This window comes from Xyrauchen texanus, chromosome 48, assembly GCF_025860055.1.
Source record: "Xyrauchen texanus isolate HMW12.3.18 chromosome 48, RBS_HiC_50CHRs, whole genome shotgun sequence".
Lineage (NCBI taxonomy): Eukaryota > Metazoa > Chordata > Actinopteri > Cypriniformes > Catostomidae > Xyrauchen > Xyrauchen texanus.
The window spans coordinates 10,699,444-10,715,736 of NC_068323.1; the positions used below are offsets into that span (position 1 = coordinate 10,699,444).

General features: G+C 39.4%; 1 pseudogene; it reads right to left on the bottom strand.

Moving 5' to 3' along the window:
* Positions 1 to 16,293, bottom strand: part of LOC127639573 (low-density lipoprotein receptor-related protein 1B-like) — a 281,174-nt pseudogene that overhangs the window by 50,604 nt on the left and 214,277 nt on the right.

Below are 16,293 nucleotides of genomic sequence, written 5' to 3' on the forward strand. Positions count from 1 at the left end.
TCAAAAGAAATTTCTAAATTCAAACTACACTTTAAACAAAAGCAATTAAAATAATGAGGAGTTTAAAACAATTCTGTTTGTATAGCATTTTGGTAATACAAAATAAAATAAAATAAAACTCAATTTTATGTTCAAGGTGAACATGTCTTGTATTACTTTATGATTTAATTACTTTCGTCTTTGTTTCTTTAATATGAAGATATGTATTACTGAACCTGCAGAGTAACCCGCAAACTGTGGAAAGAAAAGGAACTAAACTCACAGCACCTCCCGAGATGATCGGAGATAATTGGCAGCATTCTCATAGACGCCATTATTCTTGCAAACAGTTTTCAGATTAATCAAAAAGAGAAGAAAAGTGTGAAAACTCTTTACAAGCACTTGTTCCACATGACAGACTCGTGCTGCACGCCTCTGAAAAAATCAATGATTCATTGTGTTTCTTCAAACACGTGTCTTTGTATCTAACAGCATTTCTTGTCATGTGTCACAAGTGGGTAGATGAGCAAAATTACCTGTGCATGAAATACATTTGGATGAGCTTGCAAACTGGAATTAACCTCGTCACATCTCGTCGCTAGTTTCACACCCTGGGCTACTGTTTTTTACTGAATTCCCAGATCCATGGTTATGCCATTTCCTGACACTGTCGATAATCGTTGATTAATTGAGTTTCACAATCGGCATCGGGTTCTTTGTAAGAGTCCTATCGCCCAGCCCTGTTGCACTTGCACAACCAACTGAAAACTACTAAATATTTATTCAATATATAAAAAATGACCAAAGGCTCTCTTTCCGTCATTTAGGCTCGAGTTGAACTAAACATGTCGCAGTCTGGTGGGGAGTGAGTTTTGGCTTTTAGGGAGGGGCGAAATTGCTCTGCTGTAAAGGAAATGGGTGCGCTGGATTTATAACACAAGACAAATTGAGAGCATCATTGCGAAACGTAATGCAGCACAATAATCATTTTATCTCGATTATTTTGTTTTCATAATCGTTGGAAGCAAATATCATAATTGAAAATACATTTTGATTAATCGCCCAGCCCAACTAGAAGCTTTTTCCATGCTGAGTGAGAATGTTTTTGTAGCAATACCGTCAGGCTGTCGGAGGGGATGGTAGACTTTAATGTCTCGGATGGTTTGCCAGGAGCTGAGGAGCTCCATTTGCTGGCCACCCGAAGTTTTGTGAGAGCGGCTGAGGGTTTTGGACTTCTGGTCACTCCAGTAGATGAAGTCTTCAAACAATGTGAGAGCAGTCATACCACCTATGTCCTTGATGGGGACTGGAAATATGGGATTGAGAGATTTTTATAGGTGCATTTAAAAAAAGAAAGAACTGCAAGGTAAAGACAAGACAGGAAGAAATTAGACTACTGATAGACCAAAATATCAGCCAAGCCATCTGAAAATTATCGACATTGACAAATAATTCAGTCTACTTGACTAAACCAATGGCATGAATTTGAGGTGGGACTCAAAAACTTGACCTCATTAAAAATGTACCTTTGTGTCTTTTCGAGCCATCCATATTAGAAAATAAGATATGGCTCTCATCGGCCCAGTATATCCTTTTGTTGATATGGTCAATGGTCAGTGCCGAGGGGGAGTGTATTTCTGTGTCGATGATGACATGCGGCTTACTGCCATCCATCCCGATCCGTCCGATATGGGGCTGATCACAGCAGTCGATCCAGAACACAAACCTAAGGCATCATGAGAAAAAACTGTGGCTTATGGAGACTTTGAATGGTACACTAAGTGAATTAAGTGTATTTGTTTTCAGGTTATGTTTTTCAGAATTCACGTGCATTTCAGAAAACACTTAATGAAGAATCTGAAAGTATAGACTTCCAAAAACTGAGTGAGTTTACTTGATATCAACTGTTACATAGGTAGTTGCCTTTTAAGATGGAAACTTAACAATCAATAGATTTCAAGTCAGTTTTCCATTAGCATGTTACTAAGCTAACAACAAAATAAGCATTAAAATACATAGCACATGCAAATATTTTTTTTTAAATTAGATTCAAATACATTTTGGTATTGAATGAAACAAGTATGTTAACGTGTAGCATTCCTTGTTGCCCTTCTGGATCTTTTGTTTTTCTTTCTTTCTCTCGTTTTTTTTTTTTTAACTATGTATGGTGCATTCTGGGATTGATTTAAGCTATTATGCCTTAGCATTTGCCAATAAGAAGGTGGGAAGGTCCAAATATCAGCAGGAGTGTGCCTATAATTCCTTAAAATGCTGTCAAAGTAGTCAGCTCCCTAGGATTTGGAGCTGCATGTATTGACAGAAAAACAAGCTAAATTTACCCCGTCAATGTGTCCAGTGCCAAAGCGGATGGATTTCTCAGCCCAGACTTAAGAAGTACAGTTGGGTAGAGTCCATTTGCTTTCGCCACCTCCAGGGTTTTCCTCTCGCCATCACACCAGTACATGTTCTTCCCGATCCAGTCGACAGCGAGAGCACTTGGGACCGACGTTCTGTGAACCACCTGAGAAAAGAGCCAAATATAAAGTTACAAACGCATTCAAGCACAGCTGGTCTCCTTTGGAAGGTTATTCACAGGGATTTATCTGCAGTCAGTACTGCAGGGAACAAATGTTTTCTGGCAGAATAGCGAGAGTCAGATGAGACTGTGTATTGCATTTTATTGCTAAATTAGAGGAACTGTGTTTTGGCTAGCCTTTATTGTAACAGAAGGAATTTATATGCTACTATTTAATAGCATAAAAATTAAATAAACCAACAACAAATAGATTTTTATGTTAATAGAGACCAAATTATGGCCCTCACTTGCCTAGAATGAGTTAGGATGGCAATGTTCGGAGACAAAATGTGAAACTAAACAATAACAACAACAATATTCAACAAACTCGTTGAACGAAACATGGGAGGGGCTTTATTTCTCAACAAACCAAAACAGAAAATTGCTATAATAACTGCTAGACTCTAACATCACTGCTAATTATCAGTAGGCTAACATAACCGCTATGTGTTGTGCGTTACTGCTAATTAGTGGTACTTCAAACTCCCTCAAAGTGACATAAAAAGTTCTTCCAAAAAAACAATGTGTAATTTTTTGCCTGTTTGGCATAATCAATATGCTACCCAGCTGGCAGCAAAACAGTCGCTTTTAATCATTTTCGCTCATGGTTGTTGGTGCCCCCTGCCTAGTGCATTTAAAAGCAACATTCTGCAAGCTTTTGTTTTTATTTTTTTTAACTGGAGACAAATATGAAATATATTTTGCATCAGACTGAGTTGTCCCATCAGCGGTAATTAAAAACGGGCAAGCAGAGACAAATTTAAAGATCTTTGCTGGTTGTTTGTATGTGGTGCTCACCAGGGACACTAGCCTCTTCATGTTAATGAAACAGCAGTAGGGAAATGAGCCACAGGGTTATATTATACATGATTATGAATTTCAAAACAGATTAATAACAACTTATTCTAGGGGTCTGAATTATATTCAGTATGGACTAGCATCTTTCATAAACCTAACACCTTAAGATGTCAGAACACTTTTACTATATGACTTTTAAGGCGATACAGTTAAACATTTGCATTAGATAGGCAACTATATTTACAAGCTTATTCAATTGCTATCTGACCTGAGTGTTGCCCTTGCGATGCAAAGGACCAGGGTACGAATCCTAAAGAGCACACAAGTCATCTCACATTAGTTTTTTATGATACTGGCAGGAGTGTGCCTTATCGTTTAGGTTTAGGGTTGGGAGGTAGCACCATAGAATGGACATTTCACTTTGGAACTGCCGCGATACACGAAAGGAGCCACGTAGGGTAATTTTGCTAAAATGTCACTACACCGTGTAATTTTCATGAGACCAGACTGTGCTGTGCAGCAGTGGTGGGGAATCAACTTTGAAACCTCAGCTTGCCAAGACTCATAATTTTGAAGTAGTTCAACTACTGACAAGCTATGCTGTATTGTGTACTTATGTACTTATTTGCAAATGTAATACAGTAAAAAAAAAAAAACACAAAAAAACATGAATACATATTTTATTAACCATACATCCTAAACCCAAACCCAACCCCTAATTTTAAAGCAAAAATCAACCTCCAAATCATGCTCACCATTGTTTATGTGAACACGATTGTGGCAGGGCGGAGGGCGGGGCCGGGTAGTGATCAATGGAAAGGACGAGGCGAGAACCGGTTTGACGATATAAATAATAGTTTTAATGACAAACTTAAACAAAAGACAAACACACATATATGACGGACATGTCCGTAAACGATCTCAATCTCTCCCGCACGATCCTCTGCAGTCAACCTTTATCCCTCTCGGGAGGCTTGATTAGCCTAATACGGGACCGGGTGTGTAGGATCACTACCCGGCCCAGCCCTGCCACAACGATTACTTCCTGGTTTCCATGGGACTATAGCCCGCATATTTAAGGCTGAACGTGCAACATGCTCTCAGTAATGCCACAGGAAGAGGTAAACACCTCTAAATTGATGTAAAACATGTCAGTAAAAATTCTGTCCATAGCTATTCTGTGACAGCTTCTGTTCTACATATTTAAACCACCAGTTTCTGTTGTCAGCTACAAATAAACCAAAACGTGTCGAAAGTCCCTAGACAAAACAGGGAGCATCTGGCTCATTTGCACTCTTTGTGACAAGGAACTACACTGCTTAAAACAAGCGTCTATGTTCAAGACGAAGTAGCCACAGAGAGCCCTTTTATCTAATTCAAGATTCTATTCATGACTCTCCAGCAAATGTCATTCAATCCTTCTCTAAATATTTTATTCTACCTTCTTTCTTTTTTTCCTATAAAAAAACTCTAATTATTTCAGTGTTGATGCATTTTGCCTTTAACTCTTCAACATTGAGAGTGTGACTTTATCACTTCCTTGTCTTTTATAGTTGCACTCTCTCTGTCTCTATCAGTCTCTCAACTATAGCACATCATCATAAATCAGTTTAAAATCCAAAGTTCAATCAAGCTTAATGAGCCATTATTGCTCGATATTAAACATAACGAGCTTTGGCGGCCCAGTGGGGCAAGGCTGGCACACTATGCCTGTTTTCCACCCTGAGTAATATACACAAGGGCATCGATGAAGGGAAGTGTGCAGATAGAGAGCCACACACAAATACACATTTACCTTTCACATTTTTGTCTATCAGTGCAACTCATTTGATGCAACAAAGGTTTAAGTTCAGACACTAGGTTCAGTAGATTAGATTTTTAATCTCTGGCCACACCACACAATCTTATTTCTGAGCTCTGAAATGGCAGTTATTTTAGAAAATAAATAAATAAATGAATGTACCTTTTGTTTATTTGTTGGACTGATGTGCATGTGCCTGCTTTCCCCCCTGTGGAATCCATCAATTACATAATACATGTTTTTTTTTATCGTATTGTGGTGAATCAAATGTTCTCAAGGGCAAAGTGTATTTGCATATGTCAATCTGGGCAAAGTGATTGAACACACACACACACACACACACACACACACACACACACACACTCATAATTTGTACCTTAAGGTCACTTCCATTGAGCCGCATTCTGTTTATTCTGCGCCCACTGGGCCTGCTAGTCTCAGTCCAATAGATCAACTCCTTCCTGTAGTCAAAGTCTAGAGAGATGACATTACTGAGTCCCTGCAGAGAGACAGGCAGAGAAAGATGAAGAGAGACAGAGTTAAAGAATGGAACATAGAGAGAGTTAGACAAGACAAAAAGAACAAATACTCAGTAAGAAGACTGTCCAAAACACTTTATAATTCATTATAATTCCACAATTAATCTGATGAACAATATTGAAATAGCAAGATTGCCAATCAGTTTTAAATAAAATCTAAAGGGTTTGAAGTTACACATGTTTTAAATGTATAATATACCAGAACTCAATCAAACAATCAACAAAAGATGTTTTTATATTATGTTAGCTTTGAAAGTCATGAAAAGGTAGTGTAGGGGCCTGGGTAGCTTAGAAGTCCGCGAGTTCGAATCCCAGGGTGTGCTGAGTGACTACAGCCAGGTCTCCTAAGCAACCAAATTGACCCGGTTGCTAGGGAGGGTAGAGAGGGGTAACCTCCTAGTGGTCACTATAATGTGGTTCGCTCTCGTTGGGGCCTGTGGTGAGTTGTGCGTGGATACCGCGGAGAATAGTGTGAAGCCTCCACATGCGCTATGTCTCCGCGGCAATGCATTCAACAAGTCACGTGATAAGATGTGCGGGTTGACGGTCTCAGACACGGAGGCAACTGAGATTCATCCTCCGCCACCCAGACTGAAGCGAGCCACTACGCCACCATGAGGACTTTGGGAATTGGGCATTCCAAATTGGGGAGAAAATCAGAAATAAGAAAAAGCAAAGAAATATAGAGTAGCTTCAGTTTTTCCCAACCCCATCTCACGACAAGTCGTAATAATTAGTTTGAGTTCGTAAGAATCACACAAGTTAGCTCGTACAACAATTTACGACTTTCACTTGCAAAGAAAAAACGAACCAACGAAAGATGTTATTACGATTTATCCCCTTACACAATCTTAAACAACACCATGATTTAAACATGTGAATAACTTATGAAACATAAAAAACATTGGCGTTTGGGAATAAAAGTGGTAACTTTCTGTGCAAGCCAAGTCGTTTGATGCGGTACGATTTCTCCGTCTCGTATTAATTATTACAAGTAGTCATGAGACAATGGGCCTCATTCATGAAAATTTTGTAAATATACGAACGAATTGGACGTATATTGAGCTTATATCAACTAAAAAAAATGTTAAAGGTGATTATTATTATAATTTTTTCAAAATCAAATGCCAAAAGAAAAACTACACTTGCAAGCATCAAATTTGTTTTATTATTTTTGTATTATTTGTTATTTTGTTAAGTTTCACTAATTTAGTTATTTTTTTCATTAGTTATTTAATTTCCCTTCTATCAAAATGTAGTGAAAGAAAGATGTGTTGTGTTCTGAAAGAACACAACACATTTGGATGTCTTAGGCACACATTTTTACATAAAGACAAAGGCTTTGAAAATACAAAAACTTTAATGAATCCGAGAATGCTCGTGTTTCATGAATGAGGTCCATTGTTGAAAAAATTATGAAATTTTAATTGATTATTATAAGTATATATATATATATATATATATATATATATATATATATATATATATATATATATATATATATAGATATAGATATACATATACATATATAGATATACTAGCTCTACAGGTTTCGTGATCGAGAAACGGCGAGAGCATGTATGTTAATAACTAGGCCATTTCATCTGATAAGTTATATTGAAATAGCTAGATGTTCTGTTAGTTAGGTTGGCTTGACGAAGTCAACATACTGTTATTCTACAAACTTAATTTAGAGTTTTTTTCAAAATCCCTAAACTGAGAGCTAAAGGTCTGACACTAACTCCCCCTAGAGTTTTCAAGCTACATCCACCAAACTTGGTACAGACCTTCAGACTGTTCTGGAATAGTGTACAATGTTATTTCTAACTGATCGGACTTTCCGTTTTCACACAGTGTCCGATCAAAAATCTGAAAAATCCCATTCACTTACATTGATAAAATGTTCAAGCAGGCCAAAAGAATGCTCGTTAATTCAAATTCCAACTAAAAAAATTTCAAATGTAAACAAACCAACAGAAGGCTACTTATCTGCTTTAAATTGCACTCTCTCTCTCTCTCTCTCTCTCTCTCTCTCTCTTTACTAAAAACTAAATGGATGGAATTGAATTTGAGCACCACAGTTTAACTCGACAGAGCATAAGCCAAAAAATAAAATTGAAAAATAAAAAAAATATTTCGTATTTCAAAGCTATTTCGAAGCAAACAAACCAACAATAACAAAACAAACATTAGAACAGACTCTGATGAAAAATCACTCCTTCTTTAAAGGAGAACTGAGCCAATCACTTTCTCAGTAGGAGTCCTTCGTTTTATCAAGTCTCTCTCTCGCCGTCTCGTTCACTGAACCCCCATCTCTGCTGTGTTTGGATTTAATTTGCTGGACCAGACCTTTTAAATCAAACTGATGGAGTCCCTGACTGATTAATCAACCCAAGCGTGGATTTTTAACTGCTCTTTAAATGGCAAGAAGCTCAATCTCTTAACACACAGGGCGTGAGAGAGTTTTGTATCCATCTGTCCCTCATACCCATCTTGCTCATGGTTACCGGTACTTTTACATTGAGAAGAGCGCTTTGCACAGATTTAAAGACCATCTTAAAAACCATAGCTGACATTGTCATTAATGATGTTTATCTCTGCAGGTTGACATATTTACAATAGATGAAGAATAATCAAAGCTGAAGACTGTCATTTCTGTGGCACTATCATTATCAAAACAAATTGCAAATATAATGCCAGCTTTGCGAAAACTTGTTAATTTACCATCCTAGGAAGACCTTCCACATTATGCAACTGAGGAAGTCTTTTGGTTTATTGCGTTATGCACATATGTTGAATACATCGGTATTATTATGTTACTACTATGATATTAATATGTTATTACATTAAGACAGAGTGAAAAGAACATCTTGACTTGTAAAGGCATAACAGGTGGCTCTTAATATTATGTATCCCCTTAGATCTTTTTTAATTAAATTATATACTCAGAACATGTGCAATTTTATAAAATAAATAAGTATGAAATTGCAGGGGAATACAGAAAATTCAACAGACAGGAGGTACAAAAACCCAGTTTAATTTCAATGTTGGCAACATTTTTATCAATGACAATAGTGATTGAAAGAACAATAAGTGATATATATATATATATATATTTGTGTGTATAAGGAAAATTATATATCTTAGAGCATTGTTTCTGTCATACCTGTTTCAGAAGGGTGTAATTTGATCCATCCAGACTGATCTTTCTAATCTCATGATGGTCAGCAAGAATAAGAAAAGGTTCTTCAGCTGGAAAATCAAAAAGAAGTATTTCCAACAATTATCCATGCGATTATCTAATCAGCTAATCATGTGGCATCAAGTGCAGTGTATAAAATCATGCAGATATGGGTCAGGAGCTTCACTTAATGTTCACATCAACCATCAGAATGGGGAAAAATGAGATCTCAGTGATTTGTGGCATGATTGTTGGTGTCAGATGGGCTGGTTTGAGTATTTCTGTAACTGCTGATCTCCTGGGATTTTTACACACAACAGTCTCTAGAATTTACTCCGAATGGTGCCAAAAACTAAAAAACATCCAGTGAGTGGCAGTTCTGTGGACAGAAACACCTTGTTGACGCGAGAGGTCAACAGAGAATGGTCAGACTGGTTTGAACTGACAAAGTATATACGGTAACTCAGATGCTCTGTACAATTGTGTTGAGAATATAGAGATGTTGGTGCCATTTTGGCGGCATGAGGGGAACCTACACAATATTAGGCAGGTGATTTTAATGTTGTGGCTGATCAGTGTACAGTATATATATATATTGTGTTGTTCTATGTAAATAATCAATTAAAAGATGTTCATGTTTCCTTCAAGTTTTTCTAACTCTTGTTTGCTTTTAAGCAGGGCCCTACTGAAATCTGTTTAACTTTTTCCCCCAAATCCTTTTTTTATTAATTATGTTTCCAGAAATCCATGTTTTAAAGTTTCATTTCATTTCACTATCAAAATGGTGTCTAATAATTTTTTTTTACTTAAACCTTTAAAAACTTTTAACAAGTAAAAAATGTATTTGATCTAAAATTAAATATAAAAAAAATTACTTTTCAACATACCATTGCATTTTTAACAAACTTTTATTCAGTACAAATGCACTCTTGCTTGTGATATATTGCTTAATTTTATTATTATTATTATTACAATAATTATTTATTCATCATTATTTATTATTATTATTATTATTATTTCCACAGTGAGGATTAAACTTAACTATACATTTAATATATTTCTGTTGCAATTTCTTACATTTCAGAAATTTAGCTTTTATTATGAATCATGTTTTTATTTTGATGTGTATTTTTGACAGATAAACAGTTTGCTACATAGCCTAGTGTGATCATTAAATCGTAAATGCTGTGCCTGAATTATATAAATAATATAAATAACATTTCAGAGATTCCTGGAGCAGCTGCCCCCGCGACCCGACTTCGGATAAGCGGTTGAAGATGGATGGATGGATGGACATTTCAAAATGGAATAGTGCTCTGCTCGGTCATCTCTCATACAGTGCGAATGATTCTCGTAGTCTGTGGAGTTTCCAGTGTATGAGCGGTCTGCTTCACCCATTCATTTAAAGCTCATGCAGTTCATACAGACGAAGATTGCAGCATTTCGCAGTTTAATAATCACACTAAGAAGCTCAAATAAGCGTGTGAGTATTTGAAAGCAGTCGTGTGTCAGTAAGACAGTGTGTGGGTACTGAATTATGTCGGTACTTGGTACTACCGGTACTTTAGAATCACTGGTATCGTTATATCGTTATTTTAGTACCGAATTGGTACTGAAGTATCTGTACTTTTGACAACACTATCTGTATGAGCATCATGACTCAGCTAATAACTGAGCTACAAAAATATCCACATTTTAAATTGTTTAAGCCCAAAACATTGTTTTACTTTAATCCTTCATGACTTAAAAGTCGATGAAAAATATTCTAAGGTTAAAACATTTTCAGTGATATTTATATATTTGGAAATCAAATCAAATTGATCAAATACATGTTTGTGTTGCTCTAAGGAATATTCTGGCTGCAAGACAAGAGTGCAACATCAAATTGATGCCTTAAAGAGGCCCTATAATACTTTCGGGGATTTTACATTACATTTCCTACACATGCTCTAAGAGGTTGACCAATCACAAAAGACTGGGCCAGCTGACCAATCAGAGCAGACTGGGTTTTTCAGAAAGGGGGGCTTTAAAGAGACAGGAGCTAAAACAGAGTGTTTCAGACAGAGGGTGAAAAGAGGTGCTGCAACGATGTACATTAAAGCATGTTAAACTATTCTAGTTGACCCCCCAATAAAATAATGAACATATGAGCATAATATTGACTCTTTAAAATCGATTTCCTGTGAGCTGCCAATACCTGCATATCCACTTCCTGTCACGATCAGAAATTTAAAATGTCAGAGTGTGAATACTTGAGTGTGTACAGGCGTGTATGTGTGTGTGCATGAGAGTGAGAGAGGACTGCTTGCAAAAAAAGTACTGTGTTGGTAGTGTACAATGGTACAGTAATGGTATCAGACAGTAATATAATTATATATACCGTGGTACAAGTCTTTTCATGTCAGTGATGTTTTGTGTGTGCACTAATAGGTGTGCGAATGTGTCTTTGTAAATCTTCTGTATATAACTCCAGACAGGCTCCATATGTCACACCTGGATTTGCTCTCAGCCAATCAGATCTCACCTATAGCTGCCGATCTAATTGTATTCAACCTCCTATTGTAAAATCTTTGTGAGGGTCTACAGGGTTTATTTACACCTGTGCCACTGAAAAGAGCAGCAGTACCTGAGAGAGACCTGCAGCTATGTGGGTGACCAGCGGGCTGCTGGTATCCTTCAGCACATAGACAGTGAAACGATCCATAGGTGTTAATGCACTGGTGACTGCAGGGAAAATTCTCAGAACATTCGTCAATGTCGACGCAAGTCCTGCCATCGTTTTTGAGACGAAACCCCGGCCAACATGTACACTAAATAAGAATAATAAAAATGTGAATTTAAAACATTAGTCTAGTTTTTTCACAGGAAAATACTTTTTAGAAGCATAATTTCAATCCAATAATTTGTCTAAACTATATGTCAAATTATAATAATTAAACAAAAAAAACTTTGATAACATATTGCATTCAATCATTCAATTCATTCACTGTTTGGTTCAGGCTGTAGATAAAAAAATTATAATAATTAAAAGTTCCAAACTTTCATAAGAGTCATTTGTCCTGTAGTCGAACTACATTGGTTAAGCTGTATGTTTCCCACTGTAGATTTCAAAGAATCATCTCATACGAGTATTGGACTACACTGGTCACGATGTGCGTTTTTGCTCTAGATTCAAAAGAACTCGCTTAGGAGAGTCATTGATCAGGAATCAGACTACACTGTTTGTGCTGTAGATTCAAAAAATATACTTCATTGGAGTCATTCATTCGGGAATCGGACTGCCGCACTGTAGATTTAAATGAACTGGCTTATAAGTACCACACATTTGGGAATTACACTGGTCACACTGTGTGTTTCGCAGAGTAAATTCAAAAGAACCGGCTAATAAGAGTCATTTATTTGGGAATCAGACTACACTGGTCACGCAGTGTGTTTTGAGCAGTAGATTCAAAAGAACTGGCTCTTATGAGTCATTGGTTCGGGAATCAGACTACACTGGTCACGCAGTGTGTTTTGAGCAGTAGATTCCAAAGAACCGGCTCATGAGAGTCATTGTTCGGGAATCGGAATACACTGGTAGCACTGCATTGTATGTTCCATGCTGTAGATTCAAAAGAACCAGTTCCCAGAAGTCATTCATTTGGGAATCAGACTACACTGAATCAAGTAAATTATTATAATTTTTTTTTACCAACTATTAATACTAAAAGAAAAGACAGAAATACTAAAAAGAAAAAAATTATAATAGTACGTTTTGCAGTTTAAGCATGCATTAAAAATTATTTAATAATTTTCATTATAATGAATAATTATATATTATATTATTACTTAATACAATAATTAATGGTGTCCTAAAAAAGCTAAAAAACTAAATACCAATTAACGAAATTGTGAAAGTAATGAAAAGTTTGGGTCTGCCATGTCCTTGACTATCTGGTCAGTGTGCTTGTCAAAGGACAGAGCCAGTATCCTGAGACATCTGCCAAACGAGGCTGCTCTATCTGCCACTCACTGTGTGTGTGTGTGTGTGTCTTCCTTACATGTCATTCTCTGCTGTTAGCTACCTCAACTGCCTGAGTTTTTGGAACTCTAAATAGCATTTACTGTGTAAACATAATATTTTATGAACTCAACGTACAAAAGTTAAATGATATTATTACAGCAAACATAGCGTGAACGATTTCATAAGTGATGCTTTACTTAGTTGGCTATAAGTACCATAAATACTGCAAGTACTATTAAACCTTTCAGCGTTCATTCTAGTAAAGAAAACATGTAATCCATAAAAAAGTACCAAAATATGGTCACTCTTGCACACACCTTGTATCCCACGTGCAGGTCTTGGCAGTCCTGAGAACAGCCGCTGATTTTACGGTTTAAACACTCATTAACGTGGCAGTTCCTCTCATCCGAGCGGTCCCCGCAGTCGTCATGCAGATTACACACGCTTCCCAGTGGAACGCAGCGACCATTTGCACACATGAAAACTGAACCATTGCACAAACTTTCTAAAACATGGAGCAGCGAGGCAAAAACGAGAGAAAGAAATGGACAAAACTATCAGAAAAGAAGTGACACAGATCTCACAGGTACTTAAATACATGTTGTCTTAACCCTAGTAACCTAAAATACAATCAGAAATTAACATATCAACAGTTGAAATTCTTTCTAGTATAGGGTTATACGAAGGGGGAAAGGAATCGGGAAATGTTGCAAGCTGAATTCGAACACATGTTGTCCATGTAAGCACCACAGGTCAATATGATTGTGCACATAACCAAGCCAAGGCTCGTACACATTTAATATAGCCTAAACAACATGAAACAAATGCTGGACAGTGGCACAACCACATTTAATTTCAAGTGTGTCTTAAGCATCCAAAATACATTTAGGGCTACTGTATAGTTAGTTTATATGGTCTAAACAACAACAACAACAAGGTCGAAATTAGTGTTCAGTAACGTATCGGTTACCTAACGTAACCTCGGTTCTCTCTAGATGAGGGAACGAGTATTGCGTAAGCTAGCTTACGCTACGGGAAAGATTCATCTTTTCTGAGATATTGAAACCAAAAAATTATCCTTAATTTTTGTATCCATTGTCAACGCAGTGCGGCAGCTGCAGACCTTGAGCGGGCTAGCTAGCGAGCTCATAGGTTGCTCTGTGGCAACTGCTGCAGCCTATAGACGAGCTTGGGTGAACTCGCATCCAATGAGAGGCGTCCGCGCGCTCACTGCATCAAAGCCCGCCAAAATGGGCGTGACTAGAGTGCATATAAGCGTAGTTCGTAGGCTGGAACCCTGGTTTTCATTGACTGAAGCGAAAAGTCGCTCGTGGCGCGAAGCACGGCCGGCTACGCAATACTCGTTCCCTCATCTAGAGAGAACCGAGGTTACGTTAGGTAACCGATACGTTCTCTTACGAGAGGTTCTCTCGTATTGCGTAAGCTAGCTTACGCTACGGGAACCCATTGTCAACGCCGTGCGCGCCAAGCATCCACTGTATGAGCCCCAGGGAATTAAGGGGGACCCGGGGAGCCCTTATGAGTGGGGAAATAATATTTGGCCGGCAAGAATGCGGGTCATTGATTGTGTAATACATAAGCACATAGTGGGAAGGGAACGACAGAGCGGCGGTGCCGGTCTGTGTGGAATGTGTCCCATCAGTGCAGCTCACCAGGGGAGCTGTAGCGTATTAAACCGCTAGTAGTTTTGCCTGCAGAGCGGGCACTTCCATATTGTAAAATCTGACAAAGGTGGAGGGGGAAGTCCATCCCGCTGCCACACATATGTCGTGAATGGAAATCCCGCTGGACCATGCCCACGAGGATGCCATGCATCAGTGGAGTGAGCCCTAATGCCCAACGGGCATGGCAGGTCTTTTGACGCGTATGCAGCAGCAATAGCGTCCACTATCCATCTAGATAGTGTCTGTTTCGAGGCGGCGAGACCTTTGGTGCGCCCTCCGAACGAAACGAAAAGCTGCTCGGAGCGTCTGAAAGCAGCGGAGCGCGCAGTATACAATCTCAGTGCTCTGACCGGGCAAAGGAGATTGGCGTCGCGTTCGCTATCGGGTGCTGGCAGCGCCGATAGGGAAATGACCTGTGCTCTGAAAGGAGTACCGATCACCTTGGGAACATAGCCGTGTCTAGGCTTTAAAATGACCTTGGAGTCACTTGGTCCAAACTCAAGACACGCAGCGCTGACAGACAGCGCGTGAAGGTCTCCCACACGTTTGACTGATGACAGGGCAGTCAGAAAAACGGTTTTGAGTGAAAGGTATTTCAAATCCACAGATTGAAGTGGTTCGAAAGGGGGGGCTTTCATAGTTTCGAGAACTATAGAAAGATCCCAGATAGGAACCGATGGGGGGCGCGGGGGGTTCAGCCTTCTAGCTCCCCTGAGGAAGCGGATGACCAGCTCGTTTTTACCCCATGACTGGCCGTGCAGGGGTTCAGCAAACGCCGCAACGGCCGCCACATACACTTTGAGTGTGGATGGGGATCTGCCCTTATCCAGCAGCTCTTGTAGAAATACGAGCAGCGACGACACCCCGCATGTCCGCGGGTCCAGGTCTCTGTCGGTGCACCATTTTGAGAACACAGACCATTTTGACGCATAGAGTCTTCTCGTGGAAGGGGCTCTAGCGTGTATGATTGTGTTTATTACTCCTTCTGGCAGAGCGACGGGTAGTCGTTGATAACCAACGCATGCAGCGCCCAGCGCTCTGGGTGGGGATGCCAGATTGTGCCGCGAGCTTGAGAGAGGAGATCTGCTCTCACTGGGATGGGCCACGGCGCTGTAAGTGACAGCTGCGTAAGCTCCGGGAACCATGTCTGATTCTCCCAACGCGGGGCTATGAGGAGCACCGAGTGACGCGTTTCCCTGATCCTCTGCATTACCTGTGGCAATAGCGAGACGGGAGGGAAGGCGTAAAGCGGGCGTCTGGGCCAGTCCTGGGCCAGCGCGTCCTCGCTTTTCGAGAAAAATATTGGGCAGTGAGAGTTCTCTTTGGACGCAAAGAGGTCTATCTCTGCTCTGCCGAATAGGTGCCATAACGTCTGGACTGTTTGAGCGTGCAGGGACCATTCCCCTGGGGGAATATTGTCTCTGGACAGTCTGTCCGGGCCGTCGTTCAGGTGGCCTGGCACGCGCGTCGCCCTCAGCGAGCGCAGGTGGCACTGGGACCAACTCAGTATGCGTTTTGTCAGATGGAAGAGGTTCCTGGATCTGACACCGCCCTGACGGTTTAGGTAGGATACCACAGATCTGTTGTCCGAACGGACCAGGACGTGGTGACCCTGAATGACCGGGAGAAAGCGCACGAGCGCGTACTCGACCGCTATCATTTCCAGACAATTTATGTGAAGGAGCTTTTCCTGAACTGACCATAGGCCGAAAACCAGAGAGCCCTCGCGAGA